Here is a 24,245-nt window from a genome sequence, read left to right as displayed (position 1 = left end):
GCATGCTAGAAATACCCTGTAAGGAGAAGGCTGTGAATGGAATGAGCCTACTTAGCCAGATAGTATGAATCACAAAATCTGAGGATACAGTGAGGTTTAGCCTAATGGGGGATGGCCAAATGTGGGGGCAGGAGAATCTGATACTGATGGAAGCTAGGAAGCAGGTGGGGTTATCAGATTGTCTGCTTAGACATACCTACCTGTGGCGCAAAAATATTTTCTATGGAGGAAACAACCAACAAATAGCTGGGCAGTATCAGAAGCAACGTCCAGTCCTGAGGCCATAGGAATGTGGAATTAGGTGAGGTTGTTAGAGATTCTGTTGAGCACGTGGAAATTTAGAGTTGAACCGCTATCTTAGCAGGTCAAGACGGAAAACCAGGAACCAAGGGCAAAGACAAAAGTTTGGCTTTTTTAGATTCCATGTATGAGGATATCGTATAGTATTTGTCTTTTTTTGTCTGGCTTATCTCACTTAGCATAACGCACTCAAGATCCATCCATGTTGTCACAAATGGCAGGATTTCCTTCTTTCTCAGGGCTGAAGGGTAGCCCATTGGGGGTGTGGGTGTGGGTGTGGGTGTATGGGGGTGTGTGTGTGTGTGTTTGCCACATTTTCCTGATCCATTCATCTTTTGTCAGACACTTAGGCTGTTTCACATTTATTATTATTATCGCAAATAATCAATTTTCTTAATAGGTACCGTTTTATACTGAATTTGATATCTGATAATCACCTTTTCCACATTATTTCTTCTTTAGGATTGCCTTGGCTGTTCTTGGTCCTTTGAGTTTCTATCTAAATTATAAATTTACATTCTTAAAACATGTACTCAGTTTTCTTACATAACTACCCTTTCTAGTGTTTATTTATTTTTTTATTTTTTTGGTGTTTTTGCCTTTTCTAAGGCCGCTTCCCTGGCATATGGAGATTCCCAGGCTAGGGGTCTAATCAGAGCCGTAGCCACGGGCCACAGCAATTCGGGATCCGAGCTGCATCTGCGACCTACACCACAGCTCACGGCAACGCCGGATCCTTAACCCACTGAGCAAGGCCAGGGATCGAACCTGAAAACTCATGGTTCCTAGTCGGATTTGTTTCTGCTGCGCCACAACAGGAACTCCCATTTTTAGTTTTAAAAGGTTATTCTCACTAGGTATATAATTCTAGGTTAGAAATAATTTTCTTTTGGAGCTCTAAAAGGCACATTCAGTTGTCTTCTGACTTACATAATTTCTGTTGGAAAAACAACTCTATTTTTTTAAATAAATGTTGTTTGTGACTTTGAAGACAATGTGTCTTTTTTTCTTCTAACTTCGTTTAGAATTTCACTTTGGCAGGATTTTTATTATGATGTGCCTAGGTGTGGCATTATTTGTACCTATGTAATTCTTTTTGAATGTGTGGTTTAATGTCTTTTGTCAGTTTAGGAAATTTTTCAGTTGGTGTGCTAAAAATTAGTGCTTCTGCTGTACTCTTTCTTTTTCCTCCTACCACAAGTCTAAGCCTGTGAGACTATTTCCTTTATCTTATATATTCTGTATGCTACTCTCTGTAGTTTTTAACCTTATTTCTCTGTGTTCAGTCTGAATATTTTTCTACCGGTCTAACAATGTACTAATCCCTTCCTCTGCTATGTCTAATCTACTATTAAAGCATTGATTTTTAATTTTAGCCATTACTATTAATTTTTGTTCTAAAATTTTGACTTGGTTGTTCTTATAGATCCTGATTCTCTGTTGACATTCTCTCTCTTGTAATCTATTTTCTTGAACATACTATTTTAAAGTCCTTGCTTTAATATCTATATCAGCTATAGGTTTGTTTCTTTCTTTGGTTATATTTTTCCTCTTGGCTTTTGGTCACTTGCTCCCAACTCCTGGCCTGCATAATATATATATATGCATTATACACACACACAAACACACACGATATATACATGCACATATACATACACACACACGTAAACATACATATGTATGTACATATGTGTGTATGTGTATTCATATATATGTGTGTGTGTGTGTATACAAACATACACACACATATATTTTGGCCATGCCTGGAGCATGTGGAAGTTCCCAGGCCAGGGATTGAACTTGCACCACAGCAGCTACTGGGGCTGCTTCAGTGGCAACACCAGATCCTTAACCTGCTGAGCCACAAGGGAACTCCCCTGCATGATACTTTTTTTAATTGAATGCCAAGACATTTTGTATAAAAAGTTGTAGGGTTGGAGTTCCCATCGTGGCTCAGTGGTTAACGAATCCAACTAGGAACCATGAGGTTGCGGGTTCGATCCCTGGCCTCACTCAGTGGGTTAAGGATCCGGCGTTGCCGTGAGCTGTGGTGTAGGTTGCATGCTTGGCTTGGATCCCTCGTTGCTGTGGCTCTGCTGTAGGCTGGCGGCTGCAGCTCCGATTTGACCCCTAGTCTGGGTACCTCCATGTGCCGTGGGAGCGACCCCAGAAAAAGGCAAAAAGACAAAAAAAAAAAAAAGTTGTAGGGTTATGGATAATTTTATGTTCCAGAGAATACTTGAAGTTATTCTGGCTATTAGGTACAAAAGCCTTCATTTCATCAGGGCATGAGATGATTTAGGACTAGATTTAAGGTTCTAAATGGGCTTGTCTCTTTTTGTTCCATACTTACTCCTGGAGCGTAGCCCTATATGAGTCTCAATTGAAACCCACGAGTGCTTAGCCAAGATGTTGGCTCTTCCTTAAGTGCATTGTTTTTCCTTAGACCCACAAGACTGCTGAAAACGCTCTCTCTCCCTCTCTGTCTCTCTCTCTACATATTCCCTGAGCTGCCATTTTGTGCTTTCTCAGCTTTTTGGTCTAGCTCGGCTTTGGAGTCAGCAAGTTCCATGAGGTCAAAAGTGGCACCGAATGTCTCTGTAGACCCTCTCCTCCAGATCTTGACCCCCTCCATTCCTAAGAGCCTTTCAGCCCTGAACTCTCTTTTCTACGCATCCCCACGATAGTGCCCAGACTCTAGGCCCCAGGCTAGGACTTGCAAAATTCCCTGAAGAAGGGAAAGCATTGCTCACTTGGTTTCTCAGGGCAAGGTTGTCTTGACTCTGCTCTGATGACAATCAAAAAGATCTTTTAAAAAATAATTTGCTTGTTTCTGGATTTCATCAGATATTCCTCGTTGCTTTCAATGAGTAGATAGTTCTCAGAGAAGCTGTACATTATAAACCGAAGCAGGAGCCCTCCGTAATTCAGTTTTAAGGAATCACATTTACTTGGACGGAGGGTTAGGAACAGTGCTGCAATGCTTGGCTTTGGTTATAAGTGGTGATGTGCTGATAAATATTTAACAACGGGCTCTCTGAAAAAATCTTCATTTGTGGTGTTTTGCAATTTCTATGGTGTACATGCTCCATCCACCGTGCCAAATTTCCAGGTACATGATGTCACTCTACCCAGAGTCGGAAAGAGAAGGACACAAGTAACTTCTGAGGGCTGGTGCAACCTGGCTCTAGCATACCACTCCAGTATGACCCTGTTCTTCAGTAACCAGGGGTGGCAATTCCACTGCCTTGGCTTCCTTCCATACATGAAAGGCAGGAGTTCCTCCTTATAGGGATTTATATCTAGACTAGTTATGGGTTTACTCTCTGTTTTGCTTTCAGAGCCTCATCAGTCCCCTCTTTTGTGACTTAAAAATGCCTGATCCTCAGGTATGAAATCCCATATGCCATAACATCCAACCAAAAGCCCACCTTATAGTGAAGATTTGGGCAAGGGCATATTATCTGCCATCATCATACAATATGCTACACCAGCTAGAAATGCTAAAGTATTATCCTGGAGGCAACACTCTGCATGGATAGAGTGGCGTCCTTCGACACACTGCATGTACATTAAGTCAGAGACCTTTGTATGGTACTGTGTCCCATATGGGAAGATTATATGGGTCTGGGAACAAATTGGCGGAGGCAGGCTTGCCCCTATTTATCATTATACCCAGTGACCCACTGAAGGACTTCATACTTGCTTTTTTTTGTTGTCCTTTTTTTTCTTTTTTTTTTTTTTAAGGGCTGCATCCAGAGCACATGGAGGTTCCTAGGCTGGGTGTTGAATCAGAGCTATACCACTGGCCTACACCACAGCCACAGCAACGCCAGATTTGAACTGTATCTGCAACCTACACTACAGTTCATGGCAACACCAGATCCTTAACTCACTGAGCAAGGCCAGGGCTTGAACCTGCATCCTCATGGATGCCAGTCAGGTTCGTTCCCACTGAACCACGACAGGAACTCCTAGGACTTTGTACTTTCTATTCCTGGAATTCTGGGCTCTCAGTCCTCAAAGGGGATATACTTACTAGAGGACACACCAAGAGTCCCACCAAACTACAAATTATAAGTGCTTTTCCAAGGTACTTTAGATACCTGGTGTCCAGGAGTCAGCAGATAAGCGGAATCATTAACTTGGTACCAAAAGTATCATTGTGTTCTGTAAATATAGTCGTAAATAGGTGTTGGCACTCAGCTTCCCATGAGAGCAATAGGACATGGAGGGGAGTGTGGCAAACACGAGAGGACAGAGACGTCCTGTCTCAGGAGGACAGAGGCTCCCCAGCCTCAGCTGACTGATGTGCTTGTCTCAGTGTTTGGAGACTTCCCAGTTTTTCCAAAGAATCCACATGTCTGTAGGTTGGGAAAATATCTCCTGCTTTTCAAAGTTTGGCTACTGAACCTGGGTCTGGGGGTATGAGTGAATGAAAGCCATCTAAACTCTTTCTCCTAGAGGAAACCCATTTCGTCATGGTGCAGATTGGGCTCCCTGGGAAGCAGACTCTAAGAGGGAGATAAGCATGTAAAAAGTTTATTAGAGAGCCTTTTCAGAAAGGGGGAGGAGAGGGAAGCAACATGGGGCAGAAGGAGAGATACAGTCTCAAGGGAAGCCCCAGCCAAGGAAGCGGGGAGAGGGGCTTTCTCAAGATGGACCAGCTCTTCAGAGCTGTCCCAAGCGAGGGCGAGAGGACGCAGCTTTCACATTCCCACATCCATCATTGGATGCAGCCTGGTCCAGGAAAGGCTGTGGTCTGGGGTTGGGTGGCTGTCTGCTGCGAATACTATCCCAGCTGAGAGCTGACGCTCATCTGGCTGGCAGCACTCAGAGCAGCAGGAGTAATAAGTCCTTTTTTTCCTGGATCACAGCATCCTCTACAGATCAAGAGCTCAGAAGGGACCTGAGAAAAAGGAGGGTCACCTTTCTCTCTGGATTTAAGAGAGAGCGTGCTGTAGTGAGAGTGAAAAACACTGGTTTCTTAAGCAAGGGTCCAGGGTGATGTCTCTGGGAAGCTTGATGATCTCTACAGTCTTATTGGAAGCGAATATCAATCCTTTCCTGAGAGTGGAGACTTGAACACGAGTTTGGCATTGCCCCTCTGGGAACGCTAGGCAGGGTTCCACGCACAAAGAATAGTGACGATACCCTAACCAACCCACTCATTTTACAAAAGAGGACTCTTGGGTCAGAGAAGGCGGATGAGTTGCCCGATATCATATGCGGCTAATCCCTCGTAGGCTCAGAACCAGAGTCAGAATCCGTCACTCTAGCCAGGGCGCTCTTAAGTTTTTGCAGCCACTACATTGTCCCATCTACCACTTCAGCCTTGCTACCTGGAAACCCAGATTTTTTTTTTTTTTTTCCCCTTTTAGGGCCACACCCAAGGCATATGGAATTTCTCAGGTGAGGGGTCTCATGGGAGCTACAGCTGCCGTCCTGTGCCACAGCCACAGCAACATGGGATCCAAGCCATGTCTGCAACCTACCCCACAGCTCACAGCAATGCCAGATCCTTAACCCCCTGACTGAGACCAGGGATAGAACCCGCAACCTCATGGTTACTAGTCAGATGCACATCCACTGCGCCACAACGGAAACTCCTGGAAGCCTAGAGATGTTTAAGACATATTGCACCTGTAACTTATCCAGATACCGGTGAATCACACACCGTCCATCCCCTCATGAGCACAAACCAATTAAATTATCATGTGGAGATAATGAATGGGCGGTGTCAAGGCAAAAAGGAGAAATTCGATTTGCGTGGCGCACCCCTGGTCCACCTGCTGTATCGTCGCTCTGAACACCACTTGGGACGATGTCTGAGAATCTCCGTGGTGAGAGGAGCAAGTCTCTATTCATGAGCCAAGCAAGACATCTCGCCAACCCCAGCGGCCTCCGGCACCCCTCCCCGATTCCCCCAGCACCACGGCACTGACAGATCTAAATATGAAGAAGAAAAATGTCTCCGGCAGGCTGTTATTTTGCTGCCTGCGTTGTGTCAGGGAAGTGTAAATATAATCACATTTTATCCGCCAATCTGAAATGGATTTCGGAGGAAGGGATCACAATGTTAGGAGAAACCTCTTTCGTTGTAGCCTGCCTTGATTGAAAATAACTCCCTCGTTACCATCAGTCATGTGTTCAAGGGAGAAGCAAGCAGTGCGGTTCATGACAGAATTACCAGGCAATTCAATCAAACTCCTGTGCCACGCTTTTGCAGGTTATACGGGAGACAGGTAAGTCCAAGATTTACCTCGAGAGCCTGTGGATGGTTCTGAAAAATCTTCATTTAAACATTTGTGTCTCCAGGGGTTACGCCGAAAACCACTGCGGAAACCCTGGCCTCGCCAATGCAGCCATTTAATCTCTGGGCTTGGCCCGTCCCATCCCCACCCAGGAGAGGCTTTTCATTCCAGAGCAGGTTGAATGGGCCTCTCTCGTTCCCCCAGAGTCCTAAAAGCACTGCATTTAGAGCCTAATCTTTCCTTACGGTGGTCTTGGTTTTTTCTTAAAGGACTGTATCTATGCAATTGTCAACCAGACCTTCTTTGCAACATCGGATAGTCAGGATGAGTTGATATAATTCCTTCCCCAAACAGAGGCATCTGGTAATTAACTGGACGGCGAAACCTTTGTGTGCGTGTGTTTCCACACACATACATATGTATGTATATATTCATCCACCGTCTAAAAATATTTAAAACGGTCCTAAGCGCATCATCAGTCTTTTGCCCTCTCTCCATTACCAGGGCATAGGCACTGACCTCCCGGGGAATAAGCCACCCCTTCAAGGAGGAGCAAATGCATGAAGGGCCATTCAGGCTGTCCTTGCAGCAGCCAGCTCCCAGAGATCAAGCCGTCTGTCCCCAGCTGCTCACTGTTGTCATAGCACATGTAACGTCGCTTGAATTAAGAGCGAGGGAAAGCAGCAGAGATCACCTTAGGTGTCTGCCAATAATGTGACTTGACATTTTAGGCTGGTCTCCTATTACTTTTGCTCTTTTCACTGAGAAATACCCACATGACACCTCCTCAAAATTGTCAAGGCACAAACGTAGCCCTAATCCTCCCCGCTTGGGCATTAAAAGGGAAGGAAAACAGAAGTATGCTACACAGTTGCATTCTTGGATGAAATTACTGATCTAAATTTAGAACTAGGCCAGGCTTTGAGGCTTGCCCTTCATTCCTGGTCTAACGCATGAAAGACCTCGTGGCGGGGAATTTTTTGGCCTTGCTTGGAAGGGGGCATTTAACCCAATTTGATCTCCAGCAAAGACATCAGGGGCTGGTTCTCTGCCGCTGGGGGAACCACGCTGCCCACCCTGTGGTTTCTGGGCACTTTGAGAAAGATTCTTTTTGATGTCAGTGGGAAGCTCTATTTCCAAAAAAGAAGCGGACAACACGGAGAAACAGAGAGCCGGGGGTCTCTGTTTTGGAACATTCCCCCCAACCCACGCCTGGTTTTTCAGCCTCTAACACCCACTATGCTGAGGGGTGGGCGAGGGAGGCAGCAGTTGTGTCACTCGGAGGGGCTGGGAGGAGGTGGGTGGGGTGATAGTCTCTTCTGATGGGAGAATTAGGTTGGGAGTCTCAGCTCAGACATTTTAAGGCCAAACCTCTTTCAGTAGCGAGCAATTAGGAAAGTCCTCACTAGAGGCCATGTGGACTTTTCTATTATCTCGGCTACTCCTCTAATGAAAGAAAGAGCCATTTCCTAAAAGCACACAAAGTCATTGTTGTCCATCAGTAAAAGAAAGTGCATTTGAATTTCAAACATCTTTCCTTTCACCCTGAGCCAAATGCTCAGTCAGCACAGCATTATTGCCCCCCCTATAAACACCCACAATCAAGGCCTTCAGGTAGGGCTTAAATTAACAAATGATTACCCTTGACGGTGTCATTGAAAGCAGCACACAAGTACTGGCGGGTTTCTCTCTGCTGGGCAAGGTGCATCAATTAGCTTTGGCTGCATAAAAAAAATTAGCCCTGAGTTCCCTGGTGGCTCAGCAGGTCAAGGATCCAGTGTCGTCACAGCTGTAGCTCTGGTGACTGCTGTGGCATGGGTTCGATCCCGGACCCTGGAACATCTGCATGCTGGAGGTGTGGCAAAAAAAAAAAAAAAAAGCCCCCAAATTGGTGGCTTAGAACTCCACCAGGTATAGATCACACGGGTGGGCAGTTTGGCTTGAGTGCAGCGGGGGGAGCTGGGAGCTGCCTCTGTCCTCTTGGGGTGGGCCTGCTCAAGTGTTTGTGGGGAGCGGGATCTCTGGGGCCTCCTTCCCATGATTGGGGGCTGGCTGGCTATTGGCTGGGGGAGAGGGTAACTGGGCCAACATCCTCATCAGTTACCCAGCAGGCTTTCCTTGGCTGGTTCACAAGCTGGGAGGGTACAGGGTTCTCAGGGACAGCAAGAGATGAAACGGCAAGTCTTCAGGGGACCTCAGGCTGGAACTTGAGCAGCTTCATTTCTACAACATTCTGGCAAGTCGAAAGGCCAGCCCGAATCCAAAGGATGGAGAAATAGACTCAGCTCCTTGATAGAGAGGCTGTAACACCTAGTAGACAATTTTTCAACCTAGCACACGAAAATTGCTGGGGTTTGTGTTTTAATACCACATAATGTAGCTGAGGGTGTCTCTTGAGCAGAGACCAGGTCAAACTTGAGCTTCCGTGTTTGGTGGTTACCTAGCCTGGCATGCTTGCCGCTCACAAAATCATATTGGAAAATGTTGGTAGAGAGGAAAGTTGTCTTTAATCAGAGTGCCAGCCGTCTAGTGAGATGGTAGACTCAGTGTTCCCAGAAAACCACCTTTGAAGATGCTGCTCGGCCATGAAAGCTTTTAAAGGGAAGGAGGGGAGTTCCTGTCGTGGCGCAGTGGTTATCGAATCCGACTAGGAACCATGAGGTTGCGGGTTCGGTCCCTGCCCTTGCTCAGTGGGTTAACGATCCAGCGTTGCCGTGAGCTGTGGTGTAGGTTGCAGACGCGGCTCGGATCCCGCGTTGCTGTGGCTCTGGCGTAGGCCAGTGGCTACAGCTCCGATTCGCCCCCTAGCCTGGGAACCTCCATATGCCGCGGGAGCGGCCCAAAGAAATGGCAAAAAGACAAAAAAGACAAAAAAAATAATAATAATAATAAGGGAAGGAGGGAGGAGTTCCCCCTGTGGCTCAGGGGTTAAGCATCTGACTAGTATCCATGAGGATGCGGGTTCCATCTCTGGCCTTGCCCAGTGGGTTAAGGATCCGTATTGCCATGAGCTGTTGGGTGGGTTGCAGATGCAGCTCGGACTCAGCAGAGCCATGGCTGTGGTGTAGGCCAGCAGCTGTAGCTCCAGTTGGACCCCTCGCCTGGGAAGCTCCCTATGCCTTGGGTGCAGCCCTGCAAAGAAAAAAAAAATTTTTTTTAATTTAAAAAAAACTAAACGGGCTTCCCTTTACTCACTAATCCCAGTTCATCATTGAGATGGAGGTCCGAATCCTCGCCAGTCCCACCGTGTGCAGGCTTGTGTGTGGGCTTGTCACGCCTCTGGATCTTCTTCTAGACGTAATTTTGTCCAGTTTGTTTGAGAGATGACTGAAGGGGAAGCTAGGGGAGAGTGCTGGTCGTCGGTTAATTACTTGGTCTTCACGTCAACTTCTGTGGTCTATGGACAGAAGCAACAAGTTAGGCAGGGTGTTGCGTGATCAGAAGATTTGAAAGGTGTGCTTGCGCCGGAGATGCAAAGAGCATCAGGGTGCCTGGTTTAAAAGTTAGTTTCAATATGACTTTTTGCAAAAGCGACAAGGAAAGGAGCTTCCTGCTGAGGGTGGCTTCCTGCTAAGAGCTGCTTTCAGGCAGACAAAAGGGATGGAACAACTAGGAGATGTTGGTTGAAAGCGAGTTTTAAAATACTGATGTTCCAGTGGTGACATAGCACTAGGAAAATAAACAGGGAAAATGCCACGAGTCAGGGAAGTCTTGTTCCATCACGCAAAGGTGGAGACTCTGGCCCCCAGTTTGGGGTCTTCCTTCTAACTGTCTGCTGGCCTCCACATGGCAGGGCATTTTAAGACTTCACCATCTAGAAAAACCTCAGGCCCAACCCTCTCTCCCTTACCTGGGACTTGCCCTAGGATGGGTCGGAAGCTCTCTTTTCCTCTCTGGTGAGTATAAGGAAATGTCCTCCTCCTCGAGGTCAGACTGGCTGGTTCACGCTCCCTGTAGCCTTCATGGGATGGTGCTGTGGGAAACCAAAGCATTAACCCAAATAAAAGTGACTCTTATACAGTCAAAGGGACTGTTTTCTCCTTGTGAGCACTTTCCAGAGAGTACCTCCCCATCCCCCTCCAGAGAGTACATTTAAGGCCAGGATGCAGAAATCCCACAGCACAGTTCACAAAAGTTGCCTTCAGTCTCTCCAGCTCCTCATCTGTGCAGTGTATTTCCCTCCATTCTTTTCATGCCAAATGTGCCTGTTTTTAAGGATCCCTATGTGTGTCTTTTCTCCCCGACGTACTCTGCTCTCAGCAAGGATGACACACCAGTGATTTAAACCTTCCTGGGTTACCCCAACTGCAGAACCTCTTCAGACGTATTTGCAGAATTCAAATGTTAAATCTGATCTCTAGGATAAAATATAAGGCTTTATCACTTGTTACATAAGCATAGCGTTGCCTTAGATATTATAAAGTCCCTATGAAAGGTATACATTAGTTTTGGATAGAACATGAACTGTACCTTAAAAAAAAAAAAAGTGTGACCTCAAAGAGTAAGTGCCGCCTGGGATGGGGGGAATCTTTCTCCATCATTCTTCAAACTGAACCCTCTGAATAACTGGTTATTTACCTCTGACTGAGGTCACACTGAAGCCTTGTAATCTTCCAGGTGCCTCCTCGTTCAGCCTGAAATGCCTCCCTTTCTTTAATTCTTCCATCAGATCCTGGCCAGGAGTCTTGAAATACAACCTTGTTGGGCATTTGCCTGTGGTTCGCAGGTGAGAGTTGGATTCTCCCCTGAGCGAGCATGTCCCCCAAGGTTTCCAGGCATCTCCCTTAGCTGTATTTAGATCACTTTCTGAAGTAGAAATCCCTGCTCAGGCTGGGGGAAGCCAGAGTCTTGAAGGTGTGTCCCAGGAGGATGTTCTACGGGCATCATCCTTGGTAAGGTCTGCAGAGGAGCATGGGAAGTAGAAGTGATGCAGCCTTGGCACCAAAACCAATAACCAAACCCACCGAAGTTGCTCCAGCTGAAGTTAGGGCAGGGTCTCTACTGTCCCATATGTGTGTGCTCTCTCCACTAGAGTGGAGAAAAGAAAGACTAAAAGAGAATAAAGACTAAAAGAGGAGTTCCCATTGTGGCTCAGTGGTTAATGAATCTGACTAGGAACCATGAGGTTGCAGGTTCGATCCCTGGCCTTGCTCAGTGGGTTAAGGATATGGCATTGTCATGAGCTATGGTGTAGGTTGCAGATATGGCTTGGATCCTGCATTGCTGTGGCTGTTGTGTAGGCTGGCATCTGTAGCTCCCATTGGACCCCTGGCCTGGGAACCTCCATATGCCATGGGTGCAGCCCTTAAAAAAAAAAAAAAAAAAAAAAAGACTAAAAGAAAGATGGAAGAAAACAAATAAAATGGATTGAGTCATAATTGACTCCTTAGTCCTCATGGCACCTATGGGAAGGGGATAGATGACCTTCCCAATGAGCCAACAAGCTTAAAGGGAGCTGGGGGTCAGCTTGACTCTGCACTTCAGTCATCACATGATTTGCCTCTTTGATGGTTTACAAAAATGAAGATTTCCTACTGAGAGGAAATTCAGACTGGAAAGATTGTGGGAGCCATCTCGTTCCACTCCTTTGGTTTTAAAGATTAAACTATAATCCAGATTAGTAAATGGGGGTATGAGTTTCTGATTGCTATTGTAACAAACCAAAGCCATTAAAAACATAGTGGGTGAAAACAATGCAAAATCATCTCCTTGCAGTTATGGAGTATATTAAGTCCACACCAGGCAAAGGTCAAGGTGGCAGCAGGGATATGTTGATTTCTGGAGGGTCCAGAGGAGAATCCATTTCCTTGGCTTTTCCAGCTTCTCGAGACTACCCACATTCCTTGGCTGATGGCCCCTTTCATCTTCCAAGCCAGCAATGGCCGGTGGACTTTTTTCCCATAACATCACTCTGACAGCAACCCTTCGGTCCCCTTCCTCTCCATTTAAGTTAAACCTTTATTTCTTAACAATTGGGCTGACTGAAATTTGAACTTGGGGCCCACTCAGATGATCCAGTCTAATCTCCTTTTCTCAAGGTCAACTGATTAGAAACCCTACTTCCATTTATAACCTTAATTCCTTTTCTTGCTGAGTAGTCTAACATATTTTGAGGCTCTGGGGATTAAAATGTGGACATAAATGGAAAGCCATGATTCAGGCAACCACAGCTGGCCTGCTTAGCTTCACACTAGAATGTAGAATATCTGATTCCTAGGTGATGCTCGTTGCCCATTTCCAATATAGTTCTGAGAATGGAGAGCAAGATCATTTCTAAATATCTAACTGTTCTCTCCTTCCTGCTGCTAAAGGGCCCTCACATCTGAATTTCAGAAGAACTGGGCCTCTAAGACCTTATCTCTTTTCCCCTCTGAAGTTACCCTTTGACCCTAAATATTAATAAAGCTAAAGGGATGTTTACCTTGCACCTTGGAAAATGCGTTTTAGAAGCATGCAACATGAAGTTGAGTTTTAGGTGGGGATATCAATCTATACATGGAAAAAGGGAAGAAGAAGAAAAAAGGCAGGTAGGAAGGAACTAATATCCACTGAATACCCACTCCCTACCATTCAGCGGGATAGGTCTCTGCATTCACCTATTCAACAAGTATCCGTTGAATTCTTTCTGGATGAATACCATCTGTCAGAGTCTAGGTTCTGGGGATATAATCCCCAATGAAGTACACAGAATTCTTGCCCACAGAAGTAGTGGCAGAGCTGGGCCAAAAATAAATAACACAAATAATATCATATAGTGACACATGCCATGATCATATTAAGGAGGGCAGCATGGTAGAGACTGTTGGAAGACAGATGGCATCACATCATTGCCCCAGTGATTCTGGAAGCAGATGCTTCTTTCACCAAGATTCAGGTGTGCCAGACAGAGGGATATGAAGTGAGGAACACTGTGTAATTATAGCAGCTACACTGTCCAGTGTTACACGGTCTCGGTATTTAAAATCCCTGCAGGATTTCCCTGGTGGCTCAGTGAGTTGAGGATCCGGCCTTGTCACTGCTGTGGTGCATATTTCAATCCCTGGTCCCTACACAGACATGCTCTCTTGGCCTTAAAAACAGAAAAGTGTCATCTTGCATGTGCTGCCATCTCCAGTGACCCCCACCTCTCTGGTCTTCTCATTGAAACTAAAGTCACTCTTACATGCCTGAATGGAGGTATGCAAATAAAGGGGTTCAGGTCCTTAAAATACCCTCTGCTCACACATCCTATCTGTATCTCCAGACTTCCCAAATCTATTAAAACTCTTTGAGGAGTCAGCTTGAAGAATTTAACAGCATCAAGCAGCCCACTTAGTGGACAGAAGGCAGAAAACCAAGTTACAAAAAAAGTGCAGTGATAGTTCAGGGTCATTCCAAAGGGAGAAGTCAGGCCATCTGCCATGGCCCTGATTCCTCCCTAGAGGGGAAAGGATAATGAGCCATCACAGCATATGACTGGGCTTGCTCACGTAAATTACTTTGGTCCATATGATTTTAACAGACACAAAAACAAAGTCTTGAAGATGAATGTGTAGTCAGACTTTCCCTCTTGCCTTTCTCTTATTGCCATGAGAACATGCTCTGAACAGGCCCAACAAGGATGAGAGCTCGGTGGAGCAGCCTGAGCAAATCCACAGCTCAGAGCCAAGATCAACCCATTGAGTCTAGATCAGCTGACCCCCGGCCAAGCCCAGGCACAGGAAAGTGAATAAATGAGGGTTGCTTTAAGCCGCAAAGTTCTGAGGTAATTTCTTACACAGCGTTACTGTTGCAATTAGCTGACATACACAGGGGATTGCAGTTTTCCCTGGTATAAATCTTAGTAGTTGTCATACATATTCAAATTAGAGTTTTGAAGCCATCAGAGGAAGATTTTTTTTTGAGAGCAGCAGCTGAACACAGGGCCCAGTCAGTCCCGAAACAGCAGTCTTAGAAGCTGTACAGAAGAAGTCTTACTAACTAGATAACACCAATGCTGACTCACTCAATGACTCCAAAGAGCTGGGGTCACACTTTCTCTAAAGCCAGCAGGTCTGCTCTGCATTTGACCCCTGCTGGATGGAGTTATTTTGGATCTGTTCTTGTGACTCTGGGGCTTAAAATAGTCACTGCTGAACCATCTGTCTTGGGATCCATCTCACTTCTGAAATGTGTAGCAGCTGTGGCTGAATTGAAAGCAGCTCCTGTTAAGAAAGTGAACAATCTCTCGGCTTTTCTCCATCCTATGAGTGTGCCCTAGGGAGAAAATAAAATAGAGGGCATTTGGCTGCCAAAGAAGGATAAGAGCTTCAGAGGGGAACTTGGGAGATGCTGGGTAGATAGAAAATGAGGACTGGGACAGCTGCCAGAGGGCCTGGAAAGGAGCCAGGTTACATAAAGTTCAGACAGAGATGCTGACAGCTGGAGGTGCAGGAGGGAAAGGTGTAAGGAACAGTGCAGAGCATAGCTCTGGGATGGCAGAGCAGCAAGGTGTGGCCGAAAGGGCACCAAATCAGAGGTCAGAGGGCCCCAGCCCAAGACTCAACTGGACCACCCAACTGTCACTGTGAGGCTGTCTGCACATCTTTGCAACTCCCAGCCTGAGCTTTTTTTACTGTAAGGATGGAATGAATGGGAGTTCCTGTTGGGGCTCAGCAGATTAAGAACCTGACATAGGGTCTGTGAGGATACAGGTTCGATCCCTGACTTCACTCAGTGGGTTAAGGATCCAGCGTGGCTGCAAGCTACAGCGTAGGTCACAGATGCAGCTCAGATCCTGCATGGTTATGGCTGTGGTGTAGGCCTACAGCTGCAGCTCCGATTCAACCCCTAGCTCTGTAATTTCCATGTGGCCCTAAAAAGAAAAGAAAACAAAACAAAAGATGGAATGAATGATACTTAGCTCAGGTTGTGAGCATCAATCAGAATAACACAAAGACTAAATGAAGTTTGTAAACCTAAGCAAAATGTAGTCAATCACACACAGGTCTAGATGTCACCTCTCTGTCCCTTTTACTGTCTTATGGTATATTTTCAGGACTTGGTTCAAAGTCTGGCATCACACACACACACACACACACACACACACACACACACCCATGCAATGCTGTAATTGTTAAATGGGCAAATGCCATTAATGCATTTACAGAAAATCAAGACTGAAATTCCTGGCAAAGTAAGAAACCACTGTTGTTCTTATCCTGAAATCTTCTGGAAAGTGCATTCTACTCGAGAAGAATTAATGACAGTTGACTCGCCTGCCTGACATCCATGGCAGACAAACAAGAGCCACTGCAGCCCTAAAGAAGAACCCCAACCCACAAGGAAAAGTCCATTGCCAGTGTGGAGCTGATGGGAGCCTAGGGGGAAGCTTGCAATAATGAAAATGGGGCAGCTCTCTGGGGAAAGCGCCCTTCTTCCATCTCTCTCCCCCTTAGGCACTTGTCTTCATTTCCACGTGGTGTCTACACTGGCCCTAGAATTGAACACACCCTGTACTGCCACTTCCAAATCTGTAGGATCTTTGGAAAGCTGCTTACTCATTTTTCTATGCTTCACGTCCTCCTCTGTAAAATGAATATGAATAATATACTCACTTCAAAGGGTTGTTAAGAGTGGGTCAAGCTCAGCCTGTTTGTCTGAATAGTTTTATTGGAACCCAGCCAGGCTCACCTATTTACATATTGCCTACGGTTATTTTTATGCTGCAGGAGCAGGGCACCGTAGCTGGGACAGAGTACCTGAAACCTGAAAGAGTTACAATTTGGCCCTTTAGGGAAACAGTTTGCTAGCTCCTGGTTTCAGTGAGGTAACAAATGTAAACCTTTTAATAGAGTCTGGGACATAGCTGCGGTCATGAAATATTGTTGGTATGAAATGGGATAAAGAGAAATAACTGCTTCTCACTTTTGGAAGAGAGGGGTTGTTGTCTAAACAGGTCCAGGCGGGGGCTGTGGCTCAAAGGCACCACAGGCGTGAACAGAGGAGCCATAGGCGCCGAAGGGAAACCCAGCTGCGTTGACACAGCTGGGCGTCCGCATCAAACACAGAGGAAGAGGGATGCGGAAACCGCGTCTCCCAGGGAGAGAGATCAGGGCAAGAGGGACTCAAAACCATGACCCTGAGTCTGGAGGTGGGAGTTGGCAGGTGTTTCAGGGAGTATTTGCTTCGAGGGAGAGCTCTTGGCAGAGGGGAGTTAAGCCATTACACAAGGAGCATTTTTAGGGAACTGCAGGGAAAGAGAGAAAAAGGGGCTCTCCCCAATGGATGGAGAGCCTGTGTGTTGTGTGAGCTACTCCAGGTGCCCTGGAAAGCTCTGGCTCCGCGGGAAGCCTTCAAATATCTTCCACTGGCCACTCTCCCTTTATACTCACATATAATTTTATCTCTTCCAGTCCACAACAATTTATCTTTTTAATACCCTCTGTTAGTAAAGCTGGGCTCGGCCCAGTCAGGCGTTTCCAGTGCTGCCTTCAAAATTTCAGTGGCTCACTCAACAAACCTTTTAACAGGAAAAAGAAAATGGAGGGAAAAAAAAAAAAAAAAAAGACAAATGTTTAAGTAGGCTGGCTGCCAGGCAAAAGGGAGCAGAACAGACAGAACTTCCAAAAACCGTTCTTCAAATAAAATGCAAATAAAAATAGGATCGGGCCAGCCTTCTGAAATGGGCTGAATATTAAATTTTCTCATTGCAGATGCATTCAGTGTTACCAATTTTATACTTCCTGGACTTCAAGTCATTTGGGGATTGAGTGTCCATCAGCCACGGCACTGAGTCCTAGTCAAGAATCATTACTTTACAACTGGGTTGTCTTAGTAGCGAACTTGCAGAGTTATTGTTTTATTATAAAGACAGACATAAAGATCAAGCATCGTCTATGGCATTGTGCAAAAGGTTTTCACCTCCAAAGCGTTCTTTAATCCTCAGAACAAGTTTTTCAGGGGTTAGAGCAGAGAAGTGAGCATCATTAGGTGATCCAGCTGGGTCATAGAGCCTACGGCAGAGGCACGATTTGAACCTAGTCTGTAGGATTCTGACGGCACTGTCTTTTTAAGTTCACAAAACCACTTCGTAAAAGATGGCATCCAGAGTCGCCCCAAACATAGCGAGGCCAGTGGGATCAGGGGCCATACCTGGCCACACTTGGCACAGGAGAGACTCCCAAGAAGGAACGCTTAGTTCTGGGGCATCGTGCCATGTCCCACTGGTCTGTCCACCCACCCTGCCATTCTGAAGGGCAGCCCCCAGGGATTCGGCTGACCACACACTGCTTCTCTGTAAAAATGGCCATTGTCACTGTTTCCAATCAATACCATTGACCTGTGTTCCAGCTTAAGTTGCATCTTCGCCCCCAATGAGATCATAGGATGACATTGTTTCTGGGCAAGGAGTCAAGGAGGACACTTATTTTAACTTTCCTGTCCTTAGCAGAGACTTCCAAAATCAGTCTCCCCTCAGGGATGCTTTCCACTCCCTAAGATTTGATAGTGTTCATGTCTTTTCCATCTGTTTTTCCAGAAGTCAAACTTCTAGCATGCAGAAAACATCCTGACAGTGATCCATAACCACGTCCAAAGTTTCCTGTGCACATTCGCCCAAAGTGGAACTCCTCGCAAACATTATTGGGCTTGACTTCTCTGCTTTCAGTAGGACCCCCAGGGCCTCCCAGGAAAGTTGAATACAGGTGCTCATTTGATTCGGTACTGCAAGTTGGATGAGAACAGTCTAGGTCTGTACCCTTAGAAAGAGGAGCATCTGTATGTGGGGAATTGGGACCTGAATGTCACCTCCTTCTTGGGACAATTTCGTTCCGTGAATCTGTCTTTCGAGAGCGCTGTGATGGATCTTCTGCCTTCTTTCCCAAGTTCTAGTTCCGGTATGGACACAAGTTCATTGCCTTGGTTTTCTTTTTGTATATAATACAGAAAACAATCCAGTCTTCCTAGAAGGCAGTTCAGGAAGCACCTTCATAACGTGTAGGTTTCTACCATCACCTCCCTCCCAGTTCCTCCTCTTTCTTTTTTTTTTTTTTTAACTTTTTTTGTTTTGTTTTGTTTTGTTTTTGTTTGTTTGTTTGTTTTGTCTTTTTGCTATTTCTTGGGCCGCTCCGTGGCATATGGAGGTTCCCAGGCTAGGGGTCTAATTGGAGCTGTAGCTGCCAGCCTACACCAGAGCCACAGCAACGTGGGATCCAAGCCGCGTGTGCAACCTACACACAGCTCACGGCAATGCTGGATCCTTAACCCACTGAGCAAGGGCAGGGATCGAACCCGCAACCTCATGGTTCGGATTCGTTAACCACTGCGCCACGATGGGATCTCCCCTCCTCTTTCTTGTTCGTAGCCATGTGAACTGTGATCACATGGTGACAACTTTATTCTCTCTCCCACTGTCCCTTGACATTTTATTTCGCTAGGGAACCTTATTACCCTCTGTAGATTCTCCTAGCTGGCAAGCCCTTGTTTTCTCTGCTTGCTCTTAGACAATAAAATATCTCAAAGTTACAAACACAGATTGATTCGAAGACTAGAATGTTTAAAGAGAGACTCTGAACTTGACTGGAAGCCTATGGTATGAGAGATGGCAGAAGGGTCACTTTTCTCAAATTTCCCTTCTTACTGCTCCCCCCCACCCCGTATCCCCTTGAACACCCTGCCGCAGCCTGCTCCTGCCCTCACAGCATCAGCCTCGAGGGGCTGCCATGTGCAGGAAGGGGCAGAAAATGAGTTCCTTGAATGGATTCTGAAGTTATCTGGCCTTTGGCTCTGGGTCTGTTGAGGCATGTAAAGCTGTTGCTTTCTCCTCTGGGGTACACTTGGAGACTCTGCGACTTCCTTGACCTGGGGACCAGGGTGGATGTATTTATTCTAGGTTGTGACTTACAACCTTTCTTCAGCCCCTGGGCATCCAGCTGTGGTCCTCTGGCTTCTCTGCTGGAACTCCTTGCCCCTCTGGGTAGCCTGATTGGAAAGCACTCAAGATGACCCCCGGCTGCTTGTCACTAAGCTTGCTCTGTGGGAACGGTTGCACTCCTGACCCTCTGCAGACCTTGTGCTGGGCCGTCCCAGGCTCCACCACCAAGGCAGGTGGTCAGCCCTCCCAGCATCCTCCACCTGGGGTGCCCTGGGTCAGGCGTCTGAAGCCGTTCACAACTCACTTTCCCATTCTCAGGCATCAGGCCCCCGTGTCTCCGGAAAGCAGGGACTCATTTGGAAGCTCCGAAGGGCTCTTTGAAGCCCCCTTTCCCGCCCCTCCTCTGAAGAGGCGACTCTGTATGACAGCTGTCCTTCATAAGGCTATCTTTCCTGAGGATTCCCCATCACACCTCACTCTGCCCCTTCGGGTACCGGATCCACTCAACCAGAAACAGGTTCTCCTTGTTTCCTCTGGAACAGCTGCATCTGCAGATTGATTCTCCTCATTTCGAAGGAAAGCTACCAATTGTCACAAAGTGGAAACAGAGGCAGGCAGTATCACTCTACCCTCTCCAGACGCCACACCCTCTGGGAAAGAGTCCATAAAATAAAATTCTAAGCTCCATCCCCAGCCAGACGCTCCCCATCAATTTACTTTGCCATCAGTCCTGCAAGCTGCCTAACCCATGAAGCAGGAAGTTCCTGCCTTCAGTGGAGAGCCTGCCTGCTTGCCCCTCCTCGAGGCCAACCATATAATGGAAATGAAAGCAGAATGCAGATGTAGGAGTAGGTCTAAACGGCCCACAGATGGGAAAGCCCCAGAAGCAGCCAGCCACAGGAAGGAGAAGGACATTCCTGAGAGATAAATGCTGCAGGTGGAGGGGTCTATCGTGAGAGCCCAACCTGATCCCCAGGGCCGAGGGTACCAGGGAAAGAAGAGCTGCGGGGTGACAGGAAACCCTGTGTCTCTAACCGTCATGGCAGCTCCGCTATGGCCCCACCTGTGCCCTCTCTCCTCCCTCCACGTCAAAATAAGTCAACAGTAAGCAAAGGGGATCTTTCCTCTGCAAGCCGATGAGGAAGATCACCATCAGAGATCTGGGGGCAGGTGGAGGTAAAAAGACAGGCAGTGTTGTCACAGTCAGAAAATTCAGAGTTTAGGCGCAGACTGGCACTCCCTGGTAGATGGCCTGAGTAGGAGTAGCGAGCCAGCCAGAGGAACAGGCTGCAGCAGGAATTCCTTATGAGATGGACAACCGTCCCCGCCCCCTCTGCTGTTGTCCTGAAAGACACAGGGGGGCATGTGGTGAGGCCATACAGCTGACAAGTGAGGGCTATTGTTCCAGCAACTCGGGGACAAACATTGAAAATGACCTTAATTAGCATCTAGAAGCTTGTAGGGACGAGCAGAATAAACACATCCTAACCTCGACATAACATCTACAAATGCACTATTCACTGGATGAGAATTATGCATGCACAGTATTAAGCAAGGGAGCAGGATGGTCGAGAGGGTTGCCGGCCCAGCTATTCAGCAGTTGATGATCTCATGCCATGGTTCTCAAAGCAGACGTGACGTCCGGGGGACTTTGAAAGGATGCATGTGTCCCGGGCGCACACCTGGAGTTCTGAGTCCATGGTGCAGGATGAGTCCTGGGCAGATTGAGATTAGAAAAACTATGCCAGTGAGGCTGATTCACACTCCTGGTTGAGAGCTGCTAAATTAAGTCTTGGACAGGTTTACATTTCTTTTCTACTTCTGTCTGCTTCTGTTTCACCTGTGACCATTTAAAAAAAATTTACACCTCAAGAAGAGTAGGCCAGGGAAAGAAAAGCAGCCAACCCTAGCGATGCTAGATTTTTGTCAGTGGTTCATGTAAGTTTCGGCGGCTGAAGAGGATGAAACAGGGATTCAAGACCCGTGTATTGTGACTACATTTTCATAGTCCATTTACCAAATATAACCAAAACTCACTCCGCAGAAGGATAATGATTTAAAAAAAATTAAAAAGCATTGAAACCAAATAGTCGTGCTATTTGGAAATGTCAGTTGGTGGATAATGAGTGGCTGCGTGATTGTTTGAGAAAGAAAAGGAGATACACACTTTTCCCTCCTCCATCACATTTGCAGAAGTAGATATATTCTAAGTTGTCTGGAATTGGGAGGGGCAACAAGACGTGCATCTTATTCCAGAAGAGTGTGTATTTTACTTTTATTAGGAGGCGTGTTCCATAGGGGTCTGGTAGGTATAACTACCTTCTAGTACTTGACAAATTTGTCCCATGCTGATCATCCGCCTGGTTGGTCTAGTCACTGATGAACGTGAGATGTGGTCTCCAACTATTATTTTTGACTGTCTATCCTCCCCTCAATTCTGAAAGATATGGCCCTGTATATTCGAGGACTCTGTTGTTCGAGGTGTTATTGTCTATGACTTCCATAACAAAATATCACAGCCCAGGTGGCTTAAACAACACAAGTATATTTTATTTGGGAATCAGTACTGGTGGCTTCTAAAGGACATGAGGGATGGATATGTGTCAGCCTTTCCCTTTGGCCTTGTGAATAAATGTATTTTCCTGCATCTTCAAAAAAAAAAAAAAAAAGACTTGCATTTTGTGTTTGTACAAACGCAAAGCTGGAACGGTGAGCCCCCTTGGAGAAGCAAGCCTAAACTGGGATTATTACCAGTAGAACATCTGCCCAAGTTGGAAGGGCATCTCCACCACAGAGGCTGACATCCTCTAGCACTTGGGTCTAGACACCATGGAAACCCGTGCCACACAGAGTGACAAGGGCCAGCTGCTTGGTGTCACCTGGGACCGTGCCAGCCAGCCTATCCTGTGGTTCTGAAGAACATCCTCCTTCTAGAAGTCAGTGTGCTGAAATTTGATATTTATGTGGAATGGCAATCTGATTCTATTTACTCAGGCTATTCAAATCCGGGAGAAAGCAGATCTCCTACAGAAACCAAATGTTTGGCTCCATGAAGACCTGAGAAACAGGCAGACCAAAAGACAAATTGGAAGCAACGTCTTCTGGAGTCAGACAGACCGTGAATCATTTCCTTAACACCTGGCTGAGTTATTCAACCAGGAGTCTCAGCTTCCCTCATGAAGAAACAAGGACTGTTCACGAAAATTCCATGTGTTCTCTGAGGCTCTGAGCCCTTGATAGGGTTCTGCTAGCCCCATCCCACACCCTTTTGATACCAGGCACAGCCAGGTGACATGTTTGGCCAATGACAGATACACAAGAGAGCCATGCCACTTTCCAGGTGGGAGTTAACCAGCTTGAAAGTCATCCTGCTTTTTCCTCTGTCCTCTGGGACTGGCAACAGCACCTGCTCTGTTACTTGGATCCTGGAGCAAGAACACTTGGGAGGAAAGCTGCCAGCTGAACAACCATCAGACATGTAGGGGGAGTGAGTGAGAACTGTTAAAACCCTCTAAGATTGGAGGCATGTTTGTTATTACAGCCTCACCTAGCTGATCCTGACTGATACAAGAGTCAGTTCATTTTCAAGGTGTAGGGAAATGAAGCAGTCTACAAAGCTCCAGGCATGATGTCGGCATATAGTAGGTAATGAATTTATTCAATCTAAAAATGGATGTTAAGGAGTTCCCATTGTGGCTAAGTAGGTTAAGAACCCAATACAGTGTCCATGAGGATGTGAGTTCAATCCCTGGCCTCACTCAGTGGGTTAAGGATCCATGTTGTTTGGAGCTGCAGTGTAGGTCACAGATGCAGCTTGGATCCTCTGCTGCTGTGGCTGTGGTGTAGGCCAGTGGCTATAGCTCCCATTCAACTCCTAGCCTGGGAACTTCCTATGCTGCAGGTGTGGCCATAAAAAAAAAAAAAAAATGTATGTTACTCTGTACCAGATGCTGGAGACACATTGATGTATAAAACAAAAGTGGCCTCTGCTCTTTTCTGCCTACTGTCTAGAGATGATTCATAACCGGAATACATTGTCACTGTTTCACGTTCATAATGGGCTCTATTTGCATAAATGCTGGAGCAGGGAGTTGATCTACGGAGGAGGCTCTAAGAAGACATCAAAATGCACCGTGGCTGCCACATCCATTCTCAAGAGCGAAAATCACGCTGTGTACAGGGCACAATATTTTTGTGGGGAATTGTGTAAACATTGTACTTTGCAAAAGGATAGCAACAAAAACTGCTAGTTATTTTGCACTCACTACACTCCAAACCCTGCGCTGAATGTCTTCCACACATTATCTCATTTAATAGAATCCCCACAAGCATGCTATGAGACCGGGGTTAGAATACTACGTATTTGTTTATGAGAAAATTGAGGTTTAGACACTACATGACTGACCCAAGGGTACAGAATGGATAAAGGACAGAGGCTGAATTTGAATCCAAATTTGACACAGACAATAAAACAAAAGTACAAGTCACAGGCCTATCATATGCCTTCAACCAGAAATGAAGAGTTAGACTACCCCTTTTTTTCTATAGCGTCAACACTTTACAAATAGGCTTGGAATTCAGCAACTGGCTTGTTTGCAAAAAGTTTATCACCTAGAGGTTGCATTCATTTGGCTGGGTGTATTTTTTGTTACTCCCCCCCCCCTTATTTTTTTTTCCCCTTTTGCAGGGGCAGGAGGAGGAGGCACGCCCTTGGCATGCTCAAGATCCCAGGCCAGAGGTCAAACCCGTGCCAGAGCAGCCACTCCGCCTGCTTCAGTGACAGAGCTGGATCCTTAACCCGCTGTGCCTCCAGGGACCTCCTAGTTACTGTTTTGTTGTCGTTAGAACCCTCGCCATCA

This window comes from Sus scrofa, chromosome 3, assembly GCF_000003025.6.
Source record: "Sus scrofa isolate TJ Tabasco breed Duroc chromosome 3, Sscrofa11.1, whole genome shotgun sequence".
Classification (NCBI taxonomy): domain Eukaryota; kingdom Metazoa; phylum Chordata; class Mammalia; order Artiodactyla; family Suidae; genus Sus; species Sus scrofa.
The sequence above is the reverse complement of the archived record's forward strand: the minus strand, read 5'-3'. Positions refer to the sequence as shown.